Source organism: Amphiura filiformis, chromosome 6 (assembly GCF_039555335.1).
Source record: "Amphiura filiformis chromosome 6, Afil_fr2py, whole genome shotgun sequence".
Classification (NCBI taxonomy): domain Eukaryota; kingdom Metazoa; phylum Echinodermata; class Ophiuroidea; order Amphilepidida; family Amphiuridae; genus Amphiura; species Amphiura filiformis.
In genome coordinates, this window is record NC_092633.1 from 17,575,649 (window position 1) to 17,603,639 (window position 27,991).

The following is a 27,991-nucleotide window of genomic DNA, read 5'->3' on the forward strand; positions in this document are numbered from 1 at the left end:
GATTTTGATAATTAAGTTCCTTATAGATGGATGAGAATATGTTATGTTCAAAGATCAAGATGACGTGTAAATTAAGTATTGCGTGTGAAGCAAGCAGTAAGATCAATCAATCTCTAGTTCTCTGACTCGGGTTGGACTGCGACTTAACGAAGCCGGCCGATGTCTACTGCCTGGCTTGTCACATCAAGGAACTGGCAAAGGTACTCAATTCTAAGTGGGTCAATCCATTTGCCTCATAGGGGTGGAAGGAACCAGGTCGGCAGTCTTGACTCAGCTCACTACATGTATTTTTACACAGCAATCCACTTTAAACATTACTCAGTTTTAGTCATTGAGTCATCAATTTTTGCAAGTGTCCCAGTTTTACATTTTTATTTTACTTATTGGTTTGCTTTTAAAGAATAGAAATATTGTGTGCATAAAAAAAATGATGGAATATTCTGTATTGATTTCACCTGTTCCAATCCCATTATTTAGTCAGGAGGTAAAATTGTGTATAGAAGCATGGTCTATCACCTTGACATTCACAAATCTTGGCTCTTCATTGGCAAACTAAATTTGTTCTATGCGACACTATTTCATTAGCAAGCTTTTTTTCTGCCTACAGGCTCAAAATTCATCCAAGGATGTGGGCCTAGGGGAAGTAATATGTGTGGCAATGGGAGATGGAGGGATAAAACAAGTAAATGGCTGCTGGGTGTCATATTTTGTTTAAGGCAACTATTATATATTTTGAAAAGTGTAACTTTTCAGATCATGTTATGTAATGGTCTAGACAGGAAGATAAAGGTTGGGAATAAAAATACAAAAAAGAAAATTGTTTTTTAATTACAGCAGTGGTTTCCTATTCGCAAATGGTGAAACACATTTATCTGCAGGCAGAGGCGGCGCAACGAGGGGCATGGGGGAAAATCCCCCAGTCACAACTGCCCCAGTAAAAACCCAAAATTACGCAAATTTCCACTTTTTGCGGCAATTTTGAGCAAAATTTGTTGAATTAGCCCCCAATGCCCCCCCCCCAAACCCTAGCGCCGCCACTGTCTGTAGGGTAATAATAGATATCTGCACACAGTCCACCCACACCTACATACACACCCAGGTACGCAGCAGAATAGGCTAATTGGTAATGTTTACATAAATAATCATCATTCTCAATACAACACTAGTTAATATGGATGCCTACATGCTCATGTTTTGACTTTTTTTTTCACAAAAAGAGAAGGTATATATGAAAGAAATTATCATTTAACTTAAAAATCTGCATATTTTTCTAAACATATTCAAATGAACAAATTCTGCACAGCAGCCAGTTTTTGATTAAACACTTAAAACAATGTTCCAATTATCCGGTGTGCTAAAGCGATAGTCCATGGCCCTTAAGGTATGGCTATTAATGTCAGATCCCATATTAGGAAGTGTGAATACCGAGAGAGGCAACATGCATGATGAATACAAAACCTGTTATATGGTAATGAAGGCAGGATATGCTAACAGCTATATAGGGTGTTGAACTTACATAAGGCATAATTAAGTGGCATCCAATTAAAGGGTATGCTAAATACATACCAGTAATTTTAGTAGCAAATGAGTAACAAGACTTTAATTTCAATTTAAAAAAAAACTTTTAATATATTTTTTTTTGGAATTATTTTTTATTTGTGTTAATTTACTTCAAACTGTTTTGTTAAAGATGTACATCAAAACACTGAGTGCACAGATGCCTTGTACTATTATAGTCTGTATACCTTTCTCGAGTCAGTCAATTAGATATTGTTTTTTTATTGTATTTCTAAATATAATGATGAGAAGTATATAAAAGTATACATTTTCAGAAAGGAAATGATGCAAGGAATCCAACTAGCATAACAGATTCCTGCAAAAATTAAGTTTTTGAGAAAATCTGAAAATGTTACTTTACTGACTCGAGGAAAGTATATGGACTATAGTTTGGGAATTCTTCAATTAGAAGTGATAATGATGATGCACCTGCTACTGATCTTCATCTTCATATATAAAGATGTGATGATGATGTGTAGATCTAATAACAATGACAATGACAAAGAAGATGACAAAGAAGATGACAGAGCCTGCAATGACTGTGTTGATGACAATAACTTCTTATTTGACTATATTTGATCCTGCCCCTTTCTCAAACAGCAGCTTCCAATCCGTATGACTCCTGGCCCACATCCGGTTGCCTCTTGAGTTGTCACATGCCAGAAGCAACAATAACAATGAGGCCATCTACACCGTGGGACAGATCTGCATTAATGCGAACCCGTATCATGGAAAGTAGACCATGGGGATCGTCTATAAGTGTGGGGTGCGTTAGCGAACTGAAAGTAGCATGAGGGTACAAGGAAGGAAACTAATGTGTAGTGCATAAACACCAACAAATTGAGCACCCTGTGTACACCCAAGATGACTGCGAGGTTGTCAGGTAACTACACCAGGGTTAACCAATTTCAAGCACGCTCAGAGGGCATACTCTGGCATGGGACGTTCCAATATATGGCATTATTAAACTATGCGTGCAGCAATATGTACTTCCCTGGCATGCATTGTGTGTAAGCGGGCATATCACAATAATGCACTGTGTGATGACATTACAGATTTTCTCTCCCAGTGCAACTTTTACTGTGTCTGGTAATGCCACTTTAGGGTGCACTTCCATTGCATAATGTACATTTTTATGTCAAAACATTCATGCAGTAACTGTATCTATAGATACCAATATTCCTGTGTATATTTTTCTGCAATTTGGAGCCAAAGTAACAATAAGGAATTTTTGTGGTTGCTTTCATGGTTGCAAGAACAGCACCAAAATGGGCTAATTTTGTATGTTTTAGGCAAGCCCATAGCCAGGATTTTGGGGGGTTGCTGATTTTTTTCCAGGGGGGCAATTTTGTGAAAAGTGTACTTTCTTCCCCAAATTTGGACCTTTTTTGACAAACAAAGCTTAAAAATCCAATTTTTTGGCTTGCTACGCTTGCAAATTTGTGGACTTCTTGTAAACTTTTTGCACATTTTTTTTGGGGGGGGGGCCACACCCCCTGGCTACGGCTCTGGTTTTAGGCATAGACCACAGAGTGTACGCCCACCATTCGCAACCCTCTGGATATGCCCCTGATTACTCTTTTTTATGGTTATGGTTGGATAAAAAGCTAGCCATTTAAGATCAATTGATCTAGATTTTGGAAGTACCAAAATGATGCGGATTCAGTGTCTCCTGTAGTACCCCAAAACAAGTTAATGTTCTGATTGCAATGATACACTCTGAAGCTATATAAGTGTCAATACTCAATAAAAGTGTCAATACAAAATAAAAACATGGTTTGCATGAAAAATGTCTACCTTTTACCTTATACTGTAAACTTAAACCGTCAGGTATTTACTTTTAAGGGCTGGGGTATGAACGTTTGGACAGTATTTATTGTGGGACATTAGAGCACATCAGACATATCGAATTGCATTCTGAATACGAAGAATGTCATTCTGATATCAAATAATTTTGATTTCTTGAAATTCGCAATTTAATACACATTTTATGGCAAATCATTAAAAATTGATATTTTTGATATTTAACAGTACTTGAAGTAAACTTTACAAATCTGATGATTTATACTTAAAGTGTATGTAGGTGGGATGAAAAGCCGACGATCAATTGAAAATTTTGACCTTTCGTATTGAAGATATGGATTTTTTTCCCCAAAACACCAAAAACAATTATGTCTGTTTGGGAAAAAAATCCATATCTTCAATATGAAAGGTCAAAATTTTCAATTGACCGTCGGCTTTTCCTCCCTGCTACATACACTTTAAGAATATGTCATTAGATTTATATAATTTACTTCGAGGAATGTTATATTTCAAAAATTTGAAAAATATCAAATTTTTATAATTTGTCATAAAATTTGTATTATATTGTGATTTTCAAAAATGAAAAATATTTGATATCAGAAAGACATGCTTCGTATTCAGTATGCAATTCGATAGGTCTGAGGTGCTCTCACGTCCCACAAAAAATACTGTCGAAACGCAATAAACGCTCATTTTAGATCCCTTAACCACCCCCGCTTTTTTGTTTTTGTTGTTGTTGAAAAAGGGTCTGTGGGCAAAATGACGGTTTTCCCTTACAGGTAACAGAATGGTGCACAAGTTGAAGGTTAGATGACAATGACACAACACTTGACCATTCATCTGAGAGCATGAATATCACAAGAAGTCATTGCTCACATACCTGTGATGTAGCTGCAATGTATTCACAAGAATGTAAGAATCATTGCATTCACACACTAAAATGTGACATAGCTATCATGTTATGAATTCAATGATATTCCTGTAAGCAACATATTGCCAGCCAAGAAAGAGGTAAACTACTTCAAGTTGACATTCAGTGCTCTCTGTTTGTAAATGTCAAGCCCCTACAAAGAAATCTTTACTAACAAAATGGCTATTGGCAAAATAATGTGGATTTATGACACATCAAGATATAGTTGTTAGTTTAATATTCCCTGTGAATATACTTCTGCTTTATGTTCTTAAAGTTTCAAGTTTTCCAGTACAAAACTGGTGTAATATAAAACTTTGGGTGTATTGGTGCAATGAGTTGCAGACTACAAATCATACTAATTAGGCTGGGGTGGTGTATGAAAATATACTGGAGGAATATTTGTGGTATACAGACCATCTGAAAAAGAAGCCAACAAATCCTGGGAAAGTGTCATAATAATTGCCTCCTTGCAGTCAAATTTTAATATCAAACCTGGTGAACAAATTGGCAAGCTGCGACCACGCAAGCTTCACTTGTTAATTGTGAAAATAAAGCAAATCCTGAAGAAATTTGTTTCAAATTAGTACCATAAAAATGTATATTCTTTGATCTCCATGTGAAAATTTGACAAATTTACAAATATTTCTTTGTCTGGTTTGGGTTTGGGATGCAGTGTCTTAAGTTGGGTTAGAGGGTAGCAGTGTTCACACCAAAATATTGAGACAAATAAAACTGACATACAAGAGGAATGGTAATGGTTCTATAATGGTGATTCAATGCGTGATACAAGGGCGTCATATCCACCCCATGTGCATGATTTTTCTCTAGAGGAGGAAATTGCCCACAAATTTTGCTTGATATTATTGGCCTTAACTCGATCAAGAGGCGCAAATCCTATAGAAATATAAATGCGATTATTGGCTTCATGAAATAATTTCCTTTAAGATCAATTAGGGATTCAATCATGTTTCAACGTTGTTCATCACCGATTAACAATGATGAACTGGTGTAACTGTAAAAACGCGCCAAACGCGAGTTGTTAATCGGTGATGAGCAACGGTGAAACATGATTGAATTCCTTTCAACAACGAAACAAGCTAAAGATGTCTAATTCACACAATTCTTTCATTCGGAATGTCCGTTTGTCATTGCCACTCAAGCTTACAAGAAGATCGCGGTATTTCTCTGTTGATATAAAACTAAAGAATAAAGCGGTAATATTTAGCTGCTACCGCCAACATAAGAGAGTTCATGTTTACGCATATGTTTCAGGCATGACAAATTTTACGCGCTCATCCGTAATGCGTACCCGTAACCTTGCGTTCGCGTATACGCTACTGGACTGTGGATTCATCACCGATTAACAATGCTTGGCTCCTGTACAAAGTATAGGAAGAGTTGTTGAATGTATTTTAATACATTTTAAAACATTAAGTATACTGCAGCAGGCATTGAGTTTTAAGGCGTGCGATTGCGATTCGCACGCGCCGCACGCCTGAAAATGCGCCGAGGGGTGCGATTTTTCGCACGCCTAAAAAAAAAAAAAAAAATTTTTTTTTTTTTTTTAAGTTTTCTTTTTTTGGATTTAGAATGTCCCTGGAACTTAAGAATGTCCCTGAAAAAATTTTTAGAAATAAAAAAAAAAATTACAAAAAGATTTAAAAAAATTATTAATTCATGTTCAAAATAGGCAAATTTATAATTGATGTTCACATTGCAACCTATTTATGATGTAAAGAAGCATACAAAACAAATGCATTTGAAAATCATTCATAGATTATTATGTGAACATAAGTTACGAATTTGCCTATTTTAAACAAGAATTTATAATTTTTTTAAATCTTTTGTAATTTTTTTGTATTTTTTATTAAATTAATTACAAATGACACTAGCAATTAGTCCAAGGTCCAGGGACATTCTAAATCCAGGGGGAATATAAAAATGTAAAAAAAAAAAAAAAAAAATTAAGGTAGATTGTGATATGAACACAATACAACTTTGCCCTTTGTGCATACCAACTTGTAAAATAATTTTATCTTGTTATTGTATTTTTTCAATTAACCACGAATGATACAAGCAAAGTTATCACCAAAGCAAATTTACAGCTAAAAGACATCTTTGCAGAATGCACCGTTCATGACCCCAGAGCTTAACTGTGGCCAATTAAAAAAAGTACATGTAGTCACAATATTGCTAAGTTTTAACTGAAAATGAAATCATAGTCATACACCAGTTTTGAAAAAAGCACACCTTGATTTATTTAGGTGTGCGATTTGCAGCACACCTAAGAGCACACCTCGGGTTATCCAGGCGTGCGATTTACAGCACACCTGTCACTTTGCAAAACTCAATGCCTGCTGCAGTTTTTAGTTAAATGGCTAAAGCTGGACAAACATGGCTCCTGCACTTGCCATATAGAACCCATAATACAAGTTGCTTAACCTCACTTTAGAAAGCGGTCAGTAGAACACTATGATTATTTATGTGTTCTTGATTCATACTGGAACAACTACACATCAATTCTGCTTAATGCTGCTGATGTTGATTTTAAACAGAATTCAGCAGGTTCATGAGACTGTGCTCATGTTTGCCAATGTAAAGACAAATGGGATGCACGCCGATATTGATCTGAATCCATAGAAACGACATCCTGTAAGTTAAAGGTTTGCTTAAATGTAAAATTATTTACCTTAAGCTTGCGATACAATATCCATCTAAACTAGATGTATAAAAAGTAATTATGAAAAGCTACCTTACGTTATTTTCACAAGTGATATGTAAAACTTAGCTGTGACTTTGATGACAAAGGTTTAATGCATTCTGGCAGTGCAATTTTGTTGTTTACCTCAGCAAGGCTTTTTACTGCTACTGCCTCTCACCACCCAAGTGTATGAATGGGTACCAGTATAATAACAGAGGGAATTTATTTGTAATTTCCACTAATGATTACATTTGTAATAAAATATTACTAGGTTACAAAGTAAGGAAAATATAACAAACTGTCTAAAAAGTCTGCAAATGTGTAGGTTTATTTTATTTGAGACCTGTTCTCACAAAATGAGGGGAAAGTCGGCTAGGAGTAAAAGGAGTTATGGGTTACTGAAAATGCCAGAAAACAATAGAAAACAATAGAATTTTTCTTTGAAATATTGAATTTTGAGTGAGTAATCCACATAGACCTAGACCCCAGGGTGGGATGGAGGGGGTAAATTTCCCCCAATATTTTTTTATAGGGGGATGGTCTATACAATCATCCCCCAAATGTTGACACCTGTATGTGGGTTTCTGACCAAATTAACCCCATATTTGGCTATTTTACCTTAAAAAGTGCAAATTTGTGCATGTTTCGCACAAATGTATTCCTTTTTTGAACCATTTTCACTAGTTTAGCGTCAATATGCTAAACTTTTATTCTGTTGTCAAAAGGTGCTGCATTCACTATACTTCAAAAAAATTTCTCAACCCCATCCCCAAAAGAAATCTAAGCCACTGGCAATCCAGGTAAGAAATAGGGCAGGGGTAGTAGAAATGCATCTGATAACAGATTGTCTATCTCCATGTCCTATACCTAGTATCTATTATTTTAAATTTACAATTCTTTTTCCTCAATCTCTTCTTTTCTATCTCCCTCCTTTTTTATTGTTACTTCTCTATTCCTTTATCTTCTCTAAAATTGTTAAGAAAAACACTGATTAGAATAGAAATTGACGATATCAGTTAATGACAATACATCATTCAAAATAGCACTCTCTAACCAAATCTTGGCTATCAGCAGACTTGGTGTTTTGTGTCAGTCAATTAACGCTCACCTGCAAAAAAAATGCGCTATCTATTACAATTTAGTTCTTTTCCATTATTTATAAGGGAAAACGACTAATGGAGGTTACCCACAGACAGGCCTCTAAGAACCAAATGGTCTCTAGAGAAAGCGTGGCCCACTAAAAGGTTTTCATGAAAGTAAAATAACATGGCAACCAACATCGTTGGAGTACGCCAAGATTGCACTACGACAGGACAAGAGTATGTTGATGTAAGTCAATGCAGGTTCAAACAGGTCAAAAAAGACATAAAGATAGAAGCGATGTAATGGTCTAATATTAACAACAACTGTAGCTGAATGCCATGCATAAGAAGTACCGGTATTCAAGTCACAAATTTGCCCTGTTTATTTATAAGCCAATATCATGCTTGAATTTCAAAGATATTGAATTCTTATGCATTGATGCAATTTCATCGAGTACAGGTTTTTAGGGTATGCGTCAGTTGATATTCAAATGAATTTGAGAACCCGATCCGTTTGTATTAACACAAGGGATCTATATGTGTGTGTTGACTTTGAATGTATAGCTTGGAAGCTAGGCTCTGAAGGCAGACATACTAACTGTGATTTGTTTTATTTATTTGGAGCGGTACGTTGGGCCGTCATGATCAATATTGGGGAATACAATTGGTTGGTGTACAGCATTGGTGCTGTCATCATCTCTTTCTATGGAGTTCACTGACTTGAAAATAGCATACAACACACATGAAACCACTGGGAATGGCTAAATTTGGCTTACTTGAAGTGCTCGAACGTGATTCTTTTCCACTGAAAAATATTATACACTTTCAACATAACTAATTCAGGTACTGTCAATGTGAGTGAAGCAAAAGTTTTTTACTGCTTTAGCTCTCCTTACCACATGGAGGATAATTTTTGCTCCTTATGTTTCAAGGTGCATTCTCTTTATCATGAAATATGCAAACTCACCTAATGCTCTAAGCAAGTACAAGAAGAGCTAATTTAATTCTTACAAAGAGCATTTAAAATTGCTCCCTCTTCAGAACAGATCTAATAAATATCAAGTTTATGCAACTTGCAATTACTTGTTTCATATATTAGTTTTTTGTCTTTGTACAAAGCTGTGCTATCTACTGTAGAGAGTATGGGAATATATGCTATCTACTCAAGATAGCACATATTATCTACTTCAAATGCTTGTGTCAATAATGCTATCTACTGAAGATAGCATGTACACACAGAACTTCTTGTCATTCTTTTTCAATTGATTTTCAAGTCATTTAACATATTTCCTGTGTCATGTTCCAGACTCTGTATAAACTTCTTTTTGTTCTTCCTTTTTTACACAAACTTGATTGAAGTTCAACAAATGTATAATCCGCTAGGCCTATTTTGTAAGGGCACCTACTTCATTCCTGGATGCAGATAAAACTATAAATTTTGTTCTATAAATTTTTCTTATCAATTTTAATCTCACTATTTCCGAAGAAAGGTTAATTTGCTACAAAAAGGGTATTGAAATGAGCCCTAATGGCTCTAAATTTAACACTTTCAATATATTGAAAGTCATGGCTTTAAATTGTTTAAACCCAGGCTATAAGGGAAATAGTGACTTATAAATGTACTAGTACAAATAGCAGTATAAACCTGTTGTCGTCACTCACAGGCACACTTTATCTTGAATGTCGAAGTCTTTACATGCTGCTAACTCACTCCATGAATATGCTAATCCACCTGCAGTCACAGTCCTGTAAAACATGCACATACTTAATTGATAACCTCATCCATAGTGTCCCCCAAGTACAATTGTACTATCAAGGCAACTTGCACAATTACAAAAGAGAGCGAACAAAAAACATGAAGAAAATAATTGAAAGTCCTAAGTGACTTCAGGATTTGGGTATCTTTGTGACGTCCCCAAGATTCATTGCCTGGAATGAGTATGGATCCAATCCCTCCATTAAGAGGTCAATGAATGATAACAGATTTTTTTGTATGTGGTATGAAAATTGATTTACTCAACCACATAAAAAATAAGTAAAAATATAAGGAAGATATTGTAAAAAATATTTTTTTTAATCCCTGAAAAAACAAATAATAAAAATGTGAAAAAGATATTGATTATAAAGAATAAAAAACTTGGCAACCTTCAGTGCTGATTGAGAGAGGCCATGTTGCAATTGACTTCTTATTTGATAGAATGTTACTAACTACTCTGGTATTAGATAAACACAGTGTGCAGAAGGCATATTCTAGCTATCAGGTCCATATGCTTACCTATATAGCATGTGAGGTTCAGATTATATAGGTTTGTGGTAAAATAACACCACTATAACAGGAACAGTTCCAACTATATATTTGATTGACATCATCTACTACAAGCAATATGATCAAATTTCAATCCTGTTTTTTAAATCAGATCTGCAAACTATCACTTTCTTTTTAAAAAATCAACTCAACTATACATTTAAACAAAACAAGAACAATTATGTGATATTCATTGGTATATTTAGCTCAAATGTCAAATACTTGATATTTTTTGACTCAAAATCTCAATGTCTATATCAAATTGATGCTGCTGGTCTCGGCAAATACACACATGCTTTGCGTTAAATAAGTAATTGTATAAATACCTGACGGATAAAATCCCTTGAATTTGAATTTATACAACTTATGAGGTATCAAATTTATTTGAAGGTCTGAAGTTACCTGTCAGTGACTGAGATTAGGGGTGGAGCTATGATAGCACTGAGCATGATGTGGGGAACACTAACCTTTTTCACCATCAATCTTGTATCAAAATGTTCACTTCAATTAGTTGTGCTCCTACTATGTTATGCCCCTGATACCTGTCATTATTCAACCGAGACATTTCCATTTTACACAGAGACGTAAGGTGCCACTATCCTTGAACCTATTTCAGCTCTTATCCATTCAGGCATACAAATCATAGTATAGGCCTGTATGTTATGTGCTTAGTACACAACTAAGCATAACATTTATGCCATATTGGTACATGTTTGATATGTTAATAGTGCATTATATAAGCATATATTTATGGATTCTCATATCGTTAAGTGCATCATGAAGTACAAAGTGTATTCACTATCCTTGAACTCACTTCAGTTCACATTCATATTCCAAATCAGACATTGTGAAAGTGCATTATGTATGTTATATTCATAGTACACAATATCAGCATAATGCCATTTCAATGTAGCTTTCTTATCATCATAGTGCATATTAATATCATCATGACTTCATGGATTCTTACATAGTACATCATAAGTGAAATGTCAAGATACATGTAGAGAAGTAATGATATGGTCAAACTAGGAAATGTAGCTCTTAATGGTGCAACAATTAGATGCTGATATAAGGAGGTATCATTGAGTCTCATCCCAGACAATCATCCCATCCAATACTTCTGATTATGCTATCTTCAGTAGATAGCAAATGTGAATTGATCAATCATTTCTCTGTAATGCATCTTGATATGTATGGTAAGGCGCAATATCCGTATATATACGTATGTATGTATGTATATAAAGCTTGCCAAATGTGATGCGATCAAGCAAAATTGATTTTGAGATATAGCCAAACAAAGGAAATATTTCCTTTTGTTTCCTCTTGTTTTGGAAACTCTTTAAAATTAAAATTGCTCATATCTTTGAAACTGGATGTTCAATTTCAATGGCATTTACAGCAAAATCCAGCTTTGTAAAATGCTTTTTGCTATCCTTTAATATTTCCGAGTTCCGACTGATTTTGCTTGATCGCATCACAAATGGGAAATAACATTGACAAAAAAAAATTACATATAACAAAAACTGAAACTAGTTGATTTTGGTCTAAAGCATTTCATTTAATATGACATTTCTACATGCTATCTTGGGTAGATAGCATTATTTTGGGTACATTTCATTGTGTCAGCAGTGGCCAGCCTGCGGCACACAGGCCATATGTCACCCTCGACAATGTCTTTTCCGTGAAACCTTTTCTTACCAAAAAATACCATTATGGATATATAAAACAAAATGTTGTAATTACACTGTATGCAGCCTGCCAAACTGTCTGCAATTCACAATGTGGCCTTCAGTGAGTCACATGTGAACATACTATATTTTATGGACAGCATATGCATTTTTATCGTAAGAACATAATATACATCCAAATCAGACACATTTTGAAGTGGATCCTTTCCACTGTAAGTAAACAATCACGATCATTATTCATCATAATGCATGTATTCTTGAAACAAAATCTCAGTGTTCCCATTAAACAGAATTTACCCAATACAAGCAAGATATTTTTATCCTATACTTAACCTAAAAACCTATAAATATAAACCTAGTGGGCGCCGTCACTTTAATATTATGTCTACAACAATAACAAGTGTTGCACTGATGAGACACAATAATCACAGATTTATCCCACCTTCTTGATAATCAATTAATACTGCCTCATCATCAAGTTTAACAACAAATAAAACTGCTTGCTAATTCTTCTCATATTCTCTCTCCTAGTTTCATAGATACCATAATAAATAAAAGTATGCTTGGTGAAAATACTTCAACAGGTACGTATAGCATCCACATCACGCGAGCGAGTGCCAGGAGCCTCTACTATGCCTCCTGGCAAGCACCTGCTACAGCAAGACCTCGCGTGTGCGTGTGAGCAAGTGCACAATCTCTAGCCATAGAGATAAGAACCTCGGGGCAGTTTTCTTCAAAATAACGTTTCATACACATGATGATACAAAAGCCTCATATTTTTGGATCTCTCTCTCTCTGTCTTTATTTATATAGTGTGTTGCACTCTTAACCCACAGAGGAAGATGTGGAAGATGACATATGCACGCTCACAACACTCAACTTTTAACATTTGTTTAAAACTATTACCATTCGGCATCATATTTTAAAGCAGTGCTACGAGGTGCATGTATGGTAAATAAATCCAATTTCATAGATACAAATAAAAGCACACTGAATCAATGTGTAATTTTTAAGTAAGATTTGATCATTTTGGCAGACAGAAAGTGGGTTATAAATGTTGAAATCTATAGCTACATGGAATCGATAATCATCATAGAAACATTGGCTGGTAGGTGAATAGGCTAATGTAGGGGAGGATTCAGGATGGAGAGAATGAGGGCCAAATACTATACATGTTACTTTACTACCAAATATTGACATTTTTTAGCAACATAAATAGAGTCTGGCCCATAATTTGCTATCATGAATAAAACCGTTAATTTGACATGTTATTTTTTCATTAAATACACCACCAAGTTTGATTTAGAAGTTTGAATAAAAACCTGCAATGATTCAAGAAGAAAAAGTGAACACATCAAGAAACAAGTAGTCCAAGTTGTGAAGTGACATTGTGCATTCAATCAACACCATCATTTTAGCATTACTCTTCATTCTGCAAATTCCAAACAAGAACATACTTGAGGTAGCTATAGGATGTAATATCATTATCCAAGCAAACACAGCAGTGTTCTTAAAATGCTATAAATGTGTTATACACACGCTTTGGTTGTTTTCAAAACATTTTAGTAAGATTTAAATGTCAGGTTATATAAAGGTCATGATTATGTTTTTAAAATGTTTTATATGAAAATACACAACAGCAACATTTTTAAAATGTTGTCAAAATGTTATTGTAAAATATTTTTGGCATTATTTGGCAAGTAACATTATGTTAGAACATGTAGAATGTTTTGTATCAAGTTTTCAAAAATGTTTTTCAAAAATGTTTTTTTTTTTAAATGTTATTAAAACATTTTATACCCTTTATAAAACCGAACATTTAAATGTTTTCTCATACTACCTCTGTGGAAGACTTGAGCCAAATCTTCCACAGGGGTAGTGTGGATTTTAAATGGAATGGCCCATTGACTTGAGTAAGAAAACTGCTCATTTCCTTTGATCACCTTCCATTTTACCTTGTTGTAAGGATCCCATACTATACTATATAGACACTTTGTCCAACAGAGGTTTCTCTTATCAGCAATAAGTGGTGTCAATTCGGAAACAATATCTTCCAAGATTAGATGTTCCATCTCTAGGCTATGACTGCATCATTCATGTTAGCTTATATCAGCCCTTTCTTCTGTTCATTCTAATATACACACAGACATATAGCCTTACAGATAACAATGAGCTATAAAGACACTGGGGTTATACTATAGCGAGTTACAATGTAATCAGAGATGCTGTTGCTTGCTCGCTCTCAGAAACAGGTACACCAGATTTTAATCTTACTAAAATATCCAACCTAAATGCAGTATAAAATGGACAAACTTTTAATTTGATATAATTATGATTAGTTACTACATCTAACATGAAAAGACACCTATCATTTTAGGCATCAATTATGACAATTATCCATAGGCTAACAATATAATGTACGGCCAGCCCAAGGGTTTGCTATTATGGATTTTGAAATACTATCAAGGGATGGAAATGTTTGGTGAAAATAATTCCTATGAGGTTATGAGCTAATAGTAAACTCGTTTCATCTTCAGGCCCTTATATGCATTACCACTTCACATATTCCGCATGCACCAAACAGCTTTCCCTTTTCGGCAGAAGAGGTTTCAAAAGCCAATGCCCTTTCCCAATAAACTTTGCACACTGCTTCTTACTTTTTTCATAACTTTAAGTGATTTTTAATTGCTCATTTTCCAAGCAAAAGTTTCTCATATTGGTCATCAATATTAAAGCTATGAACCTGTTCATAGCAATGCAACCTTCTCATTCAAGATATATAAACTGGCCTCAAAAGAAACTTACAATTTTTCACAAGGTCATATCTTAAAATCCTGTCCATAAAAATGAACAAAAATTACACACAGGATTACTTCAATATTCTACTCTAAACAGATGTCAGTAACCATGCAGTTGTCCAACTGACACAACAGTAAAATGCACTGACACGGAACAGCTTCCGGGACCATATTCACAGGCGAATAATTGGGATCCAGCAAAAGAAATCTGTGAGAATGCATACAAGATCCTTACACAGGTGATTATTTCAAAAGAGTAAGTGGAATAGTGTGGAACGGGGCTGCTTCTGCTTTTCACACACTTTCTTCAAGAAACAGGTCTTGTTCCACACTATTCCATTTACTCACAGATTTCTTGTGTTGGGTGCCAATTATTGGGCTGTGAATGTGGTTCAGGAAGCTGTTCCATGTCAGTGCATTGTGCTGTTGTGTCAATTGGACAACTGTTTGTTAACTGACCAGTGTTTAGAATAGAGTATTGAAGTAATCCTGTGTGCAATTGTTGTTAATTTTTATGGACAGGATTTTAAGATATGACCTTGTGAAAAATTATAAGTTTCTATATACTTGTGCAATGAGAGATTCGGTGTTTCATTTTTTTGTTACTGTTGTTTTGCATTCATATAAAGGATGATACATATATTTTTTCCATGTAAATAGAGATAATAGGTACTGATTATTTTCTTATCGTTTAAGATTAACAGATATTTATGTTATAGGATTTGGAACATTTGTGCATCAAATTTCTTACTTATTTCATGTTTGGTATTTTGCATGCTGATAGTAAATTTTTGAGAAACATCGATGCCAAATAAACAGCTTTTCCCAAAACTTACTACATAGCAATATGTAAAAATACAATACTGTTGCTTAGAGTCAATAATTTAGATATTGTTTTTATTAATTATTATCATTTTAATTATATAATCAATTATTATTATTTTCATTTATATATAAGTACATAAAGTATACATTTTCAGGAAGGAAATGATGCATAACATATTCCTGTAAAAATATTTGAGAAAATCTCAAAATTTGATTCTACTTTACTGACTCGATATAGGTATAAACAGGAAGGTATACAGACAATAGTGTGCACTGAATGTTTTGTATTCACATCATATATATTCCATGTGTATTCATATCACATTCATTTCATGCTAGTATTCTCTGAAATGTGTAAAAAATATCATCCATGTTATCTAATGACACTCATGTTCAAGAAAAGGCAAAATCCATGCATAATTGGTACATTTAATGACATCTTACTCTTCACTTTACATTGCATGCATACAAATGTATATAGACACTACTTATGCAGGATTTGACAAATGATCAGATTACTGGAGGACTGAGATGCTAAAAGTATCCAGAAATAAGTTGATTTCACTTGACTTTGCAGATTTGATAGAGAGAGCATGCCCCTTCACAGCTCAGGATCTACCACCAAATACGAAGTAGCATCCTGAAAATCATTAGAATTACAACTTTATAAGAAACACGATGAAACACACCCATATGCATGGAATTCTGTACATGAAAATGGTGATGATGGCAGGCTTACTGACTCCCATATTAATACTTGCAGACCGGATGATGCTTCAAACCCCTTACATGGTAATGCTAAGACAGGCATAAGTAGGCTATCATCACTAGACAATAGATTACTCGGGTGGGTTGGCTACAAGGGATGGATACCTTGATATAATTGCCATACTGTTAACAGGACGTCTCCTTCCTATTTCTTAGACAAATTAGGTTAAGGAGACTAAAGAGTATGTCTAATGAAATGTAATTGTAACAGTGACATGCTACTCACTTGGATATCAAACAAGCTCATCTACAAGGACATAGTTCTGCATTACCAATATGTATGTACATGCATACAATGACCTTCGAATGCTGCTGGGTACCAAATTTTGTATTATACAATTTGAGGTCAAATTAAGAGCTATGATTGTTAAATGAAGATCAATGAATTGTGGAACTGGAAATGAGGCCTTTATGGTTCGTAGTGTCTGTCTTGTTCCAGCGTAAGCGCTGACAAGTTAAGCGCTCCATGTATGCTCAGTTGAGCGATGTCGCCAGGTCCGAATACTGTACCGGCGTCATCTGAATTCAAGTACGCTTAGAGGGCACAGGCACTGAACATTCCAATCTATAGTGTCTGTATTCAAACAAATTTTGTGTCATTCAAGTTGAAATCCATATACCCTCTATGGAAGACATCACCATGACCTTCTACACAGAGAGTGTGAACGGGTTACCTGAATGGGTATTTCACACTCCCTGTATGGAAGATTAAAGTCATGTTTTTCATAGGGCTGGGGGTGTATGGATTTCAACTGGAATAGCCCAATGCTAATGTGTAAAGAGCATGCAAGAATGCTGTAAGTAATAGTATAATACAAAGGCACTTGCAACATTCTTGCTCGCCTATGGATGCTCTCCTTCTACACTTGTTTAGAAGGAAACTCGTACTTGCATGTAGCACTGGTTCAGTGCTAGATGTGAAACAGAAAAAAATCATCCCTTGCAATAACCAATTACAGTCAGTCACCATCCCTCTCCCTTTCAGAGCTTGGTGCCTGCTTTGCAAATCGAGGGATCACAGTTCTACCTTGAATGGTGCATGGATCATTTTTGTTATTTAGAACTTTGCATCCTGTAAGTCAACCATCCAAACAAAATTTCTGAATGCCCTTTTAAAGAAATTTTCAAACAATTCTGTATCAGAGCTTGATAGAGACAATTTTATGGACAATTTGTCTGAGTAGTTCAGTGGAAAAAAACAGGCTAAATATCTATTATCTGACCTTGTTTTTGTATTGCAATTGCAGAAAGCCACAAAGTGAATAGTAAACAGCCAATCTGTTACTATTTTCACCTTTTTTCAGTATTGCGTTTCAAAATCTCCTTTTCTTAGTCTGATTAAAGGTTTAATCCAATCAGAGTTCTCTATTGATTGCCTTTCCTGATACAGTCTGATAAAATCCCATTTTCAAGGCTTTATAGATCCAAAAGATGCAGCGTGCATCTGTGTGCAAGGAAAAAAATCAACACACTAAATTGCCCTAAAACATTCAATTTACCAAATGCTTTGCTACCTGTCCCCAGCTCCTATAGGTGAATTGAATTCTTAAGCGTGAAATCAAATTACAGCTGATTTTTTCTTTTCCCCCATTGAAAGCCAAATCCTAATACGCGAGGAATTGACTTTTTGCAGACGGTCTCTATTCTGAAGGCATCACAGGACTCAAGTTTAAATTCAATCAACACTTTCAACAGATAGTTACAGATGTACGCCTGCAGAGTGACTTTTAGTGCTTCAATCTGCTCTCACTTTGTAGTATTATACAGTATTTAGTAGAAGTATGTGCTCCTATTAATGGAAGTAAACTAAGGTAGTCTTGACTATTTCCTATATATTATAAAGGTCATGGCATATGTTAAGGGACCAACCAGTATTTACATGGGGGTTGGGGAATGCAAATATTTTGACAAATGTTCTTACTTTCACCAGAAAATATTGCCATATCACGCCACTCCTAAAGGAACTGCATTGGCTTCCTGTCACACAAAGAATTGTTTTTAAACTTATGTTGATTGTATATAAATGTATTAATGATATTGCTCCGTCATATTTATCTGAACTCCTTTCACATTATGTTCCCACCCGTACGCTTCGATCTGGAAACATGCAACTTCTTCAAGAAAATCCAGCCGCGCATGGGGTGACAGATCATTTGCAATCGCAGCTCCACGTCTATGGAATGAACTGCCTATTTATATTAGAACTGCTAAAAATGTAACTGTTTAAAAAGTTGTTAAAAACTCATCTTATGTCAGAGACATTCTGTAATTCTTAAGTTATGTTTCTTAATTTAGTTCCAGTTTTCTTTGTCTTGTTAGTTTTTGTTTTTTGTTTTAGTGCCTTGAGCGCTCTTAATTGAGTGGATATGTGCCTTGTCGCTATTATTATTATTATTATTATTATTATTATTATTATTAACAAATGTAGCATCCCGTTTTTCCCTTTTATTTCTCCATATTTCGTGGTCCCTACTCTTTCCTTTAAACATGTGTTCTTTCTTTTGTCCTTGAAAATGTTTTCCCTGAATGCATGTCTACTTGCAAAAAGATTATTCTCCTAACAGACTTATTTTAATTGGTAAAATTTTCATCTACTATTTTGAATTTCATGGCATAAACACATTTATTTTAGCAGGAAGTGCATGGTCACATTGGTATTGTTATTACGTCTATAAGACATCTTACATTTTCAATAAAATTTAGCCCCCAAACCTTACTGGGGCAGAAAATCTCTGATGTCTGAACACAACATAGGCAAAAAGGAAAAAAGCTATGTTGTTATCCCTTCATAAATCTCTAAACATCTTGTTGAACACCCTAAATCTCCTCATATAGCCGTCACTTCTATTCACAAGTCTGCTACTAAATACAGCCTGTAGGCCATTGGCTGGCTGACTCAAAACCTAAAAGGTCTTGAGATATCAAGACAATAAAAGAACATGACAATATATCTTATAGAATAGGCTTACAACTAATAATGATGACAAGAGAGGCCTGAAATGCCCAGACGACTCAATTCAACTTACAATGTAACTTGAAGAAAGAGTTGGTAACTCAAGTTCAACACAAGTCCTAAACCTGAGCCTAGCCTCTCACCGGATTCACTAAAGCCTCACTATCATATTTCTGCGCAAATAGAGGCAATGATTTAGAGACTTTTAGTCCCGAGACACAGCTAGACATGCACCTTGATGGACCTTATACACACAGTGGCCATACGATACTGAAATGAAAGAGATTCCATTTATCTCTTGCTAGTATGTAAAGGCATTTTACCACTTGCAAGCATGCAAAAGTGTTTTGGGGACTGAACACATTCAAAATTCTTGAATAAAATTTCTCTGAACTTATCCTCAAGTTGATCAATTAACCCAAAAGGCCAACCTGCTATATTACTTCATGGAACAGTTCAGACAAATCGCTCTGTAAGAGGACATTGACCTATAATAGCTTGTCTGGTCATTTTTTCGGTTTAAATACACTACTGCCTAGCTTGCACATTTTTTTCTTCCTGCCACCCCCCCCCCAAAAAAAACTACAAAAGCAATGTTTCAAGCTTAATCACTGTGATGATTAGAGTATAACAGTAAACATGAAAAATATTCAAAAGCAAACAAACAAACATAATATGTATGTTCCCACTCACACTGCACAGTGACAAATATCTGAAACTTGAACAATTGGATTTGTTTGTTTGTTTGTTTTGTTTATATTTGTACTCAGTTATAGCATTTTTGCATGGGGACATTTTGGTCTTAGATGAATGAATTTAGTAAATAAATACCACCACCACAAAAAAGAAAAAAAAAACTACCAACAATACAAAAACAAAAAAATTAATACAGAAACAAACAAACAAAAAAACCTATAAGAATTGATACGTTATCTAATGAATGACTTGAATGACTTCATCCTCATCATTGGGGGACTGGTTTAAATGTACTGGTGCCACCATAAGCAGTTCTCAAAGTCTATCGTCAAATTTCATCTAAGCAAACAGATTCACAACAATGATTAAATTTTCATCCCCGGGACATGGGATATTGATGGTAAGTACATACGCCCCCTCTAATACGTCAAGCCATGAAGGAACATGATGGAATGCGGTTAATAATAACACAATATTATATTACCACAAAACATGTAATTTTATCCAATCACGGCATCAAATTCTTATCAATTTTTTTAGAATTATGGATGAAAGACTTGGAGATATTAATGACTGCTGCGATAAAACTGAAATCAGGATTGTTTGAATCACCCATTACAATCAAAATAGATGTAAATATCATTCATCTACCTTGGGTTGTAAACAAGACAACGACGGCAAGCGGGTGGTCCTCTAGTTTGGACCCAGCTATCAGACGAGGAGGATGTGACATACATCTAGTGGCTTCTAAGTATTTACCACAACCAGATCATAGTAATGAGATGAATAAAAATACATAGAGTATATGGCTGCTTTGTGTTGAAAAGTCTTAACAATGAATTGGGGCAGGTATTGCTTTGACCATTGTAACAAAATTAGTTGTTGGAAAAGGTTACAGAGCTAGGGCATTGAACATTGCCCCAAATATGGAAAAGAATTAACCTAAGTATTATTGAACTCTTCCCCATGGCACAATATAACTACTGCATATTGTGATTAAATGAGCCCCTCAATTGATAGTAGCACCTGTACCAAATTAATTTGCTCCGAATTATGACACCAGCAAAGACATTGTAAGTGAATATGAGTTTTCGAATTACATCCAAAAAGATTGATACAATTATTTTCTCATTAAATTCAATCCCTCATATTAATTTATTTGTTCATTCATAAGTATTCATTTATTATTTTTGTATCATTTATTTACTTATTGCAATTTACTTCCTTCAAACACACCTGTTTATGCCTTACATAAAATCCCCTCATCCAGCATCTAGACACTGCTGACAAACAGAGGGTGCAGTTTGCATGGTTAGATGCGGAATCAAAGATATCAATTCTATAGACACTAGTCATAGCCCCCTCTGTTGAAATGTAGCTAATGCATTACACACCACTCACCATACTTGCAATAGTCTACAGTTACTTCATGATAATGGGAATCACAGAATTTGATGGGGAGAACTTGGATTCGGCCAAACCTCATGCATGAACTATGGGATATCCACCATATTTAACTATTGTGGAGAAGGACTGAAGGATATCAGATGGTATCACAGTTGCTGTTAATAAATCCCAATCAATAGAAACACACCATTGTGAAAGACCAAGAAGGGGAGCAATATCCAAATTTCCGTCTCTAAATTTCCTTGTAAGAGTAAAAAATGTAGCTCATTCTGTTATCTCCAGGCCCGTATGGGCAATGTTGCACATTTTTAATCCTGGTTATTTCAGCACCTCTTACAGGAGCATCATGGGCACCAAGTCATGATTCCAGAAATACTCAATTAGGCATAGATGGTAGAATTAGAGGTGACTAAATAAAAAACTTTGTGGAATTGTGCAGAAAAGGGATTTCCGATTATGATACCTTTTCTAGATTTTCAGCATGATTGATATCCTTTCTACAATCCTGTAACAATATTTGCAAATGTTATTCAAAATTCTGAATCAAAATATTGAGGCAATATACACAAATCATAGATCACTGGAAACATAATGCACAACAATTAATCTGCCATGTAATTCTGCCCTTTTATCCACCATTTCATAATCCTGTCATTTAATACTGGAGTCTAGCAAACCTGTTGACAACATGGCTTTGTTTAAAACATTGAATTGAGGAGGGGGCACAGATTCACAAAAGACAGTCAACATGGGCTAAATGGGATTGTGGAACAGTTTTGTGATTTGTTACAATTAATGATTATGATATTTCTTTCCTCATACAAGCATACAACTTTAACAAAACCAACAGACTCTAGTTCTTTCTGAACTCAGCTGAAATCACTGGCATATCAATTTACAGAAATGGTCAGAACATGTGTTCAATTTCTGTTGTTTTCAGAAACATGATAATAACCATATGTCAGGAACCATGCATGCAAGTTAAATGAGATGTTCACCATATTGTAATCAGTAGGATGGGTAATAATAGACAATAAACAAAATTGAAAATAAAAGTCATAAAAATTAATTTTGCCAGACAGTTGACTAATTTAGCTTCATTGTATATATTCTAGACATCATTTTTGTAAAAATTAAAGGTATGTTGCAAATTGAATAAAATCAAATAACATATCTTGTTTATCTATTATTTATGGTTAAGACATTCTAATGTATAAATTTGGGGTACAATTACTGAATAGGGTGCAACTTGCTAGACTTGAGCCCAGTCCTCATTTATGGATTTTAGGGTTAGGGTTATAGGGTTGGGGTAAAGCAGTCTTGTAACAAAGACTATTAGAGTTGCACACTATTCGGTATTCTATTACTCTTACGACCCTTTCTAGTGACCGGGTCAATTGGAGGAAGAAGATCCACGATGCTGGGAAAACAGTGGAGCGGAAGCGAAAGGAGAAGTACCTTGAAGGATGGAGAAAGAGACACCCATCAACTTCGACAACTGAGCCTTCATCGAACTCGATGGGCAGCCGATGATGATGACTCTTACGACCCATTATTCAAAATCGCGCACTCTGATTTGTTAAAACACGTCACGTGAGAGCCCATTATTCTGCATTATTATGTTTTGATGAATCCAAGTGTGTGAAAATATTGGATCCAACACATAATAATGATAAAATTGGATGCTTTACGCCCAATATTTATTGGTATCGCTATGAGTTTTAAAATATTGGACTCGACTGCGTCTCGGTCCAATATTTTAAAACTCATAGCTCGACTCAATAAATATGGGCTCAATCGATCCAATTTTATATCAATAATGGGTCGAGCGCCGTAACACATTCTACGCACAGCATCACGCTTAGTTACGCGTGCAATATTTCCGCGATACGCACGGTCACTTACGCGTACGCGCTCCACCTTCATTTTAAACAACTTATAATATTTGTTTTCTCTTAAAATCGCACTATTTTCTGGTAATAGAATAGAAATAAAGGGTGCAGCATTATCCTTTACAGTAAAAACGTTTAAACAATGGGTTCGGCTGCGCCTCACCCATTATTTACGTTTTTACTGCCTCGGACACATTATTTGGGTGTAAAGGATAATGCATTACCCTTTATTTCTTAAATCACTCCAATTTGGCAAATCAAAGGACCTTAAAGTAAATTAGAAATAAAAAAATCAAGTGAACCCATCTACATTTTGAACTATTTTATTTAAATTTCATTCTTCAAGTCAATACTAATGACATCATATGTCAGGATACCAGACCATCATCTCATCCATAAATTGCAGCCTAATTTTGTTGTTGCACTGACCCTTGTCGCCGTAGGAACCCTTCAGCCATTAGCTATCATTGACCTGTTGTCAAGTATGCTGAATTTTGCAACCCCTGAAGCTGTAGATATTTTAAATAATATCCACCGGCCTTTTTGACCTGATTATGTTCTAAAGGTAACCTTACCTTCCCCTCCTTCACCTTGTCCCCAGGACATGACGATGATGCGGAATAGAATTGTGTAATTACCTTGGTAACCATTGCATAGAGTGGCGCCATCTCCTACTTTTACAACCCATAGATCAAGTGGTTATAATTTGGTTTGCAAATAAGCCAATTGAACATAATTATACAGTTTGAAAGTATTTTGCTGCTTTGTATAGGAATGCAGCTTTTTATGATGAAAAGGCACATGCATATTGCAGGTCTCTCCATGTGTACATGATGTGGCTCAACAGATTGATACATTTGGTATGTGAAACAATGTGATCAAATCAGGCATTTTGAAAACTGGGTGACTCTCATCATCAATTATTTGTAGAGTAATCAATTATGCTAGTACTAAAATTGGTTAGAAGTCAACAGTCTGAAGAGTCTTTAGTCCCAAAACTTATATTAACCCTAAACCTTAGTTGTCCCTTACCCTATCCTAAAATTCATCCTTACCATAACCTATAACTTAAGCCCTAACCATAACACTAATCCTAACCATTACCCTAACCCTAACCTAATCTTATCCCTAACCCTAATGCTAACCCCAACCCTAACCTAATCCTAACATAAAATGCCCTAAACCCTAACTCTAATTCTTTTCTGACTTATGACCCTTCAGATTAATGGCTGTTCCCCTGAAATCCCTACACATCCATTTTCACAATTTAATTAAGCCTTTGCTTGACCTGGCTGGTATCAAAAATTAAAAATGCATCACATGAACAATTGTTTCAAGTTTTCTCCATTTAAGACTTAACCAAAGATGAGTGTTTGCTTGTGTTGTTTGTGAACAATAAATTGAATAAATCTGTCAAGAACATGGTTAGTGGATACGGAAATATACTTTCAATAATAATTTTTTGGAAAATTCAGAAAACTAACCTACCTTTACTGAAAGCCAGACATTTTACCCGAAACAGGAGCTGGAGGTAACTGCCATGTTGTCAACCCATAGGATTGTGAACAGCAAGGCAATAAGTCAAGTCCAGTCAAGTCAAAACCTACCTTAAAACATAGCATGATGAAAGTGTCTACTAAGCTAAAATACCAAAGGTAGCAAATTATGAGCCAAATGGGTTCCATCAAATGCCCTTTGATGAAATTTGATAAATATTAGTATGAAATAGGAGGAGCTTGACAGCGTAGGCAAGTGTACTTCTAGTGTAAATAATAAGCTTTATCTGAACAGGTGTTTGGGTACAAAATGTTCATAACATTTTACATTTTGTGGTCAGCTCTTACACCAGCAGGAGAAACAAATCTAAATAATCTATCCAAATATGCCTGTCATTTCTTTTTATTCATAGTCAGTTGAATACTATTTTAATAATTTTATTTGGTAAAACATTAAGTAACCACCATGAAAATGCCCCTTATTCTAAAAATAAACAAAACTTGTTTACAACTTCAGTTGCATATTATGCACATGCACATACTACGCTCTACGTCTACTATGCACACTACATACACGAGCTTCAAATATGTGCTCCTCAGTGTGTGACCACTTTTGTCTCCTGCCTCATAGATGATACCCAGGAACCAATGGAATCTAGCCCAACAACATACAGTGATTAAGAATTGCAATTCATGAGAAGCACAGCCTGTGATGAAAGACAAAGTAGAAAAAGGGAAATGGGCGAACCTGTGTTGACAGACTGGAGTGCCCATCTCTCTTTCAAAGCAAATTGGCCCAGATTCTTTCATATAATGTTGCTGCGGGGATCGCTACACATCTTCCACAACACATGTGTACCTGTGTACAATCCCGGCAATGAATAAAGCTGGCATCCATTTGTACATCTGGGTGGGGAGAGGCAAGGGGTGAAAAGCCTTTAATGGGTGCACAACACCTTGACGCAACAGAGACTCAAACCCACAACCTGAAGCTACTTCACCATTGCGAGTCTTAAACCACTGCGCCACTATGTCCCTACAGTAATGTCAATCAAAACTGGGGCATTAAATCACAGACTATATTCTTTACAGCTGATTGATTCGAATAATTCGCCAAGCTCACCAAATGTCAAAACCCTTTAGACCCATGGTCGTATGGTTATTATATTTCCATCAATGGCGTCCACATTCCTACACACATCACTTAAGGTAGATATAAATGGCTGATGTAATGTAAACCCACTCAGGCCAGACCGCAACGATCCTCATTTTTCTTCAACCTGACGTTTGTCCTACAGGACATGCCATACGTGAATAATGATCGATGGTATTTATAAAGCTGCTACAAGAAAAAAATATTCGACCAAAATATTTGTGATCTTATTATAGCATAACATTGCAACTTCACATTCTTTCTGTCTGGCATCTAGCTCCATCATACTATGGTGTATCCTTAGGCCTACAATAAAACCTGTATTGGAATAAGATGATTGAAAATTAAGTGTGCATGGATAGATATGTATGGATCAGTACTGCGATATTTTCATTATTAAACCTTTCCTCTTTCTAAAGAACAATTTTGGTATAAAAGAACGATGCATTATGTTGCAAATTAGGGGAAAGTCTTGACATTTTGTGAAATATACATTGCAGTTAGGCCCTCACACGTGCAAACAAACAGTGATGCAATTAATTCATCAGATAGGTCAAAGCATTCTCATTATTGGAACAACTACAGGGCTGATGACTCATAGTAGATGGAGTAGCACACGTGAGTTTGCAAGCTTGCACTAGCTCTAACACCAAGTCAACTTTATTGCTTTGCCGTTGGCATGAGGGATCTCAGTGAACCAAGGTGGGCTTGCATGTTTCCACATTCTTTCCTGAGAGTACAGCAGTGTCAGATCTCAATACACTACTTGCCTAATACCACAGATCCTGGAATCTGTACTATGTGCTAATACTCAACAGTGTAACCACAAGATAGTCGGGTGGTGGGATAGGGGAATGGGGGAACAGCTTGGGGGAACGGTCCCTTCAGAAAGTATTTTCAGTTGAAACTGGATGGAACAAATGAAAATGAATTAAGTAAGCCCTTTTGGGATCCTGTTTCCATTCAAACTCAAAACGAACAACCGGTTGTGCACATCCTTATAACAGTGGAGACTCTCTCAGGCCTGCTGTTTAGGTGCATATATGACTATTTTCAAGTGTGCACTTAAACACACATAGACAGATAACTTGTATGTTTGCATTATTCCACAACTGTGACATTGTTCACACTGATTCAGATTTTTCCTATGGTTTCTATGTATAGAGTTATGCAAAGGGTGTCTTTGTAATTCATCCATTTTTATTCCTTGCATACAACCTCTATTAACGACAAAGTCATCTCAAATTTCTGATTATTTGGCCCCAAATCACAAGCTTTCTATGAACCATCATCTGGAAAGATTACACTCAAATATATGAATTGGGTCCTTCAAGATGATCACAAAATCCATCCCAAATAAACCATTTTACAATTATTAAACATTTTAAAAACTTTTTGAATAATTATGTGAACTTTCCATGCAGGCACTGAGAGGAGGTTAACACACTCTCATATAGTGTGTAGTGGTCATACAATCTGACTCAAAGAGGCAGCACTTAGCTAGCCAATGATTTCCTGTTATCATACCTAACTACTCTCACATCTCCTGGCACAGTTCAACAGCATCCATATTCTAGTGTATGATGATTTTTGACCTTGAGATTTTGGTAATCTATTTGGATGGCCATCACACATGAAGTGAAATTAAACCTGTATGTTAGTCAACTTTGTTCCCAGGAGATGGTGTGAATTAGCATTAGATATTCATTCAGAGTCAAGAAGAGGCCTGCTAAATCAGTCCTTACTGTATATGTTCATGAGGTCTGGGCCAAACTGACCTAATGGTAATAGGGTTTTCATTTGTTTTTTCCTTACTTGGTTTTGCTTTTTTTTGGTTGTTTATTTGTGTGTGCTTTTAATTTGTTAGTCTCCACTCATGTCTCTTTAACTTTGTAATTTCAAACAGCCTAAGTTACTAAAACATTTTTCTGATATTAAGATATTGACACTAGAA

General features: G+C 35.4%; 1 protein-coding gene across 5 annotated transcripts in view; it reads right to left on the bottom strand.

Annotated features, from left to right (window-relative positions):
* LOC140155078 (uncharacterized) overlaps positions 1-27,991 on the bottom strand; it is a 232,851-nt gene that overhangs the window by 45,242 nt on the left and 159,618 nt on the right. The window lies entirely within an intron of this gene.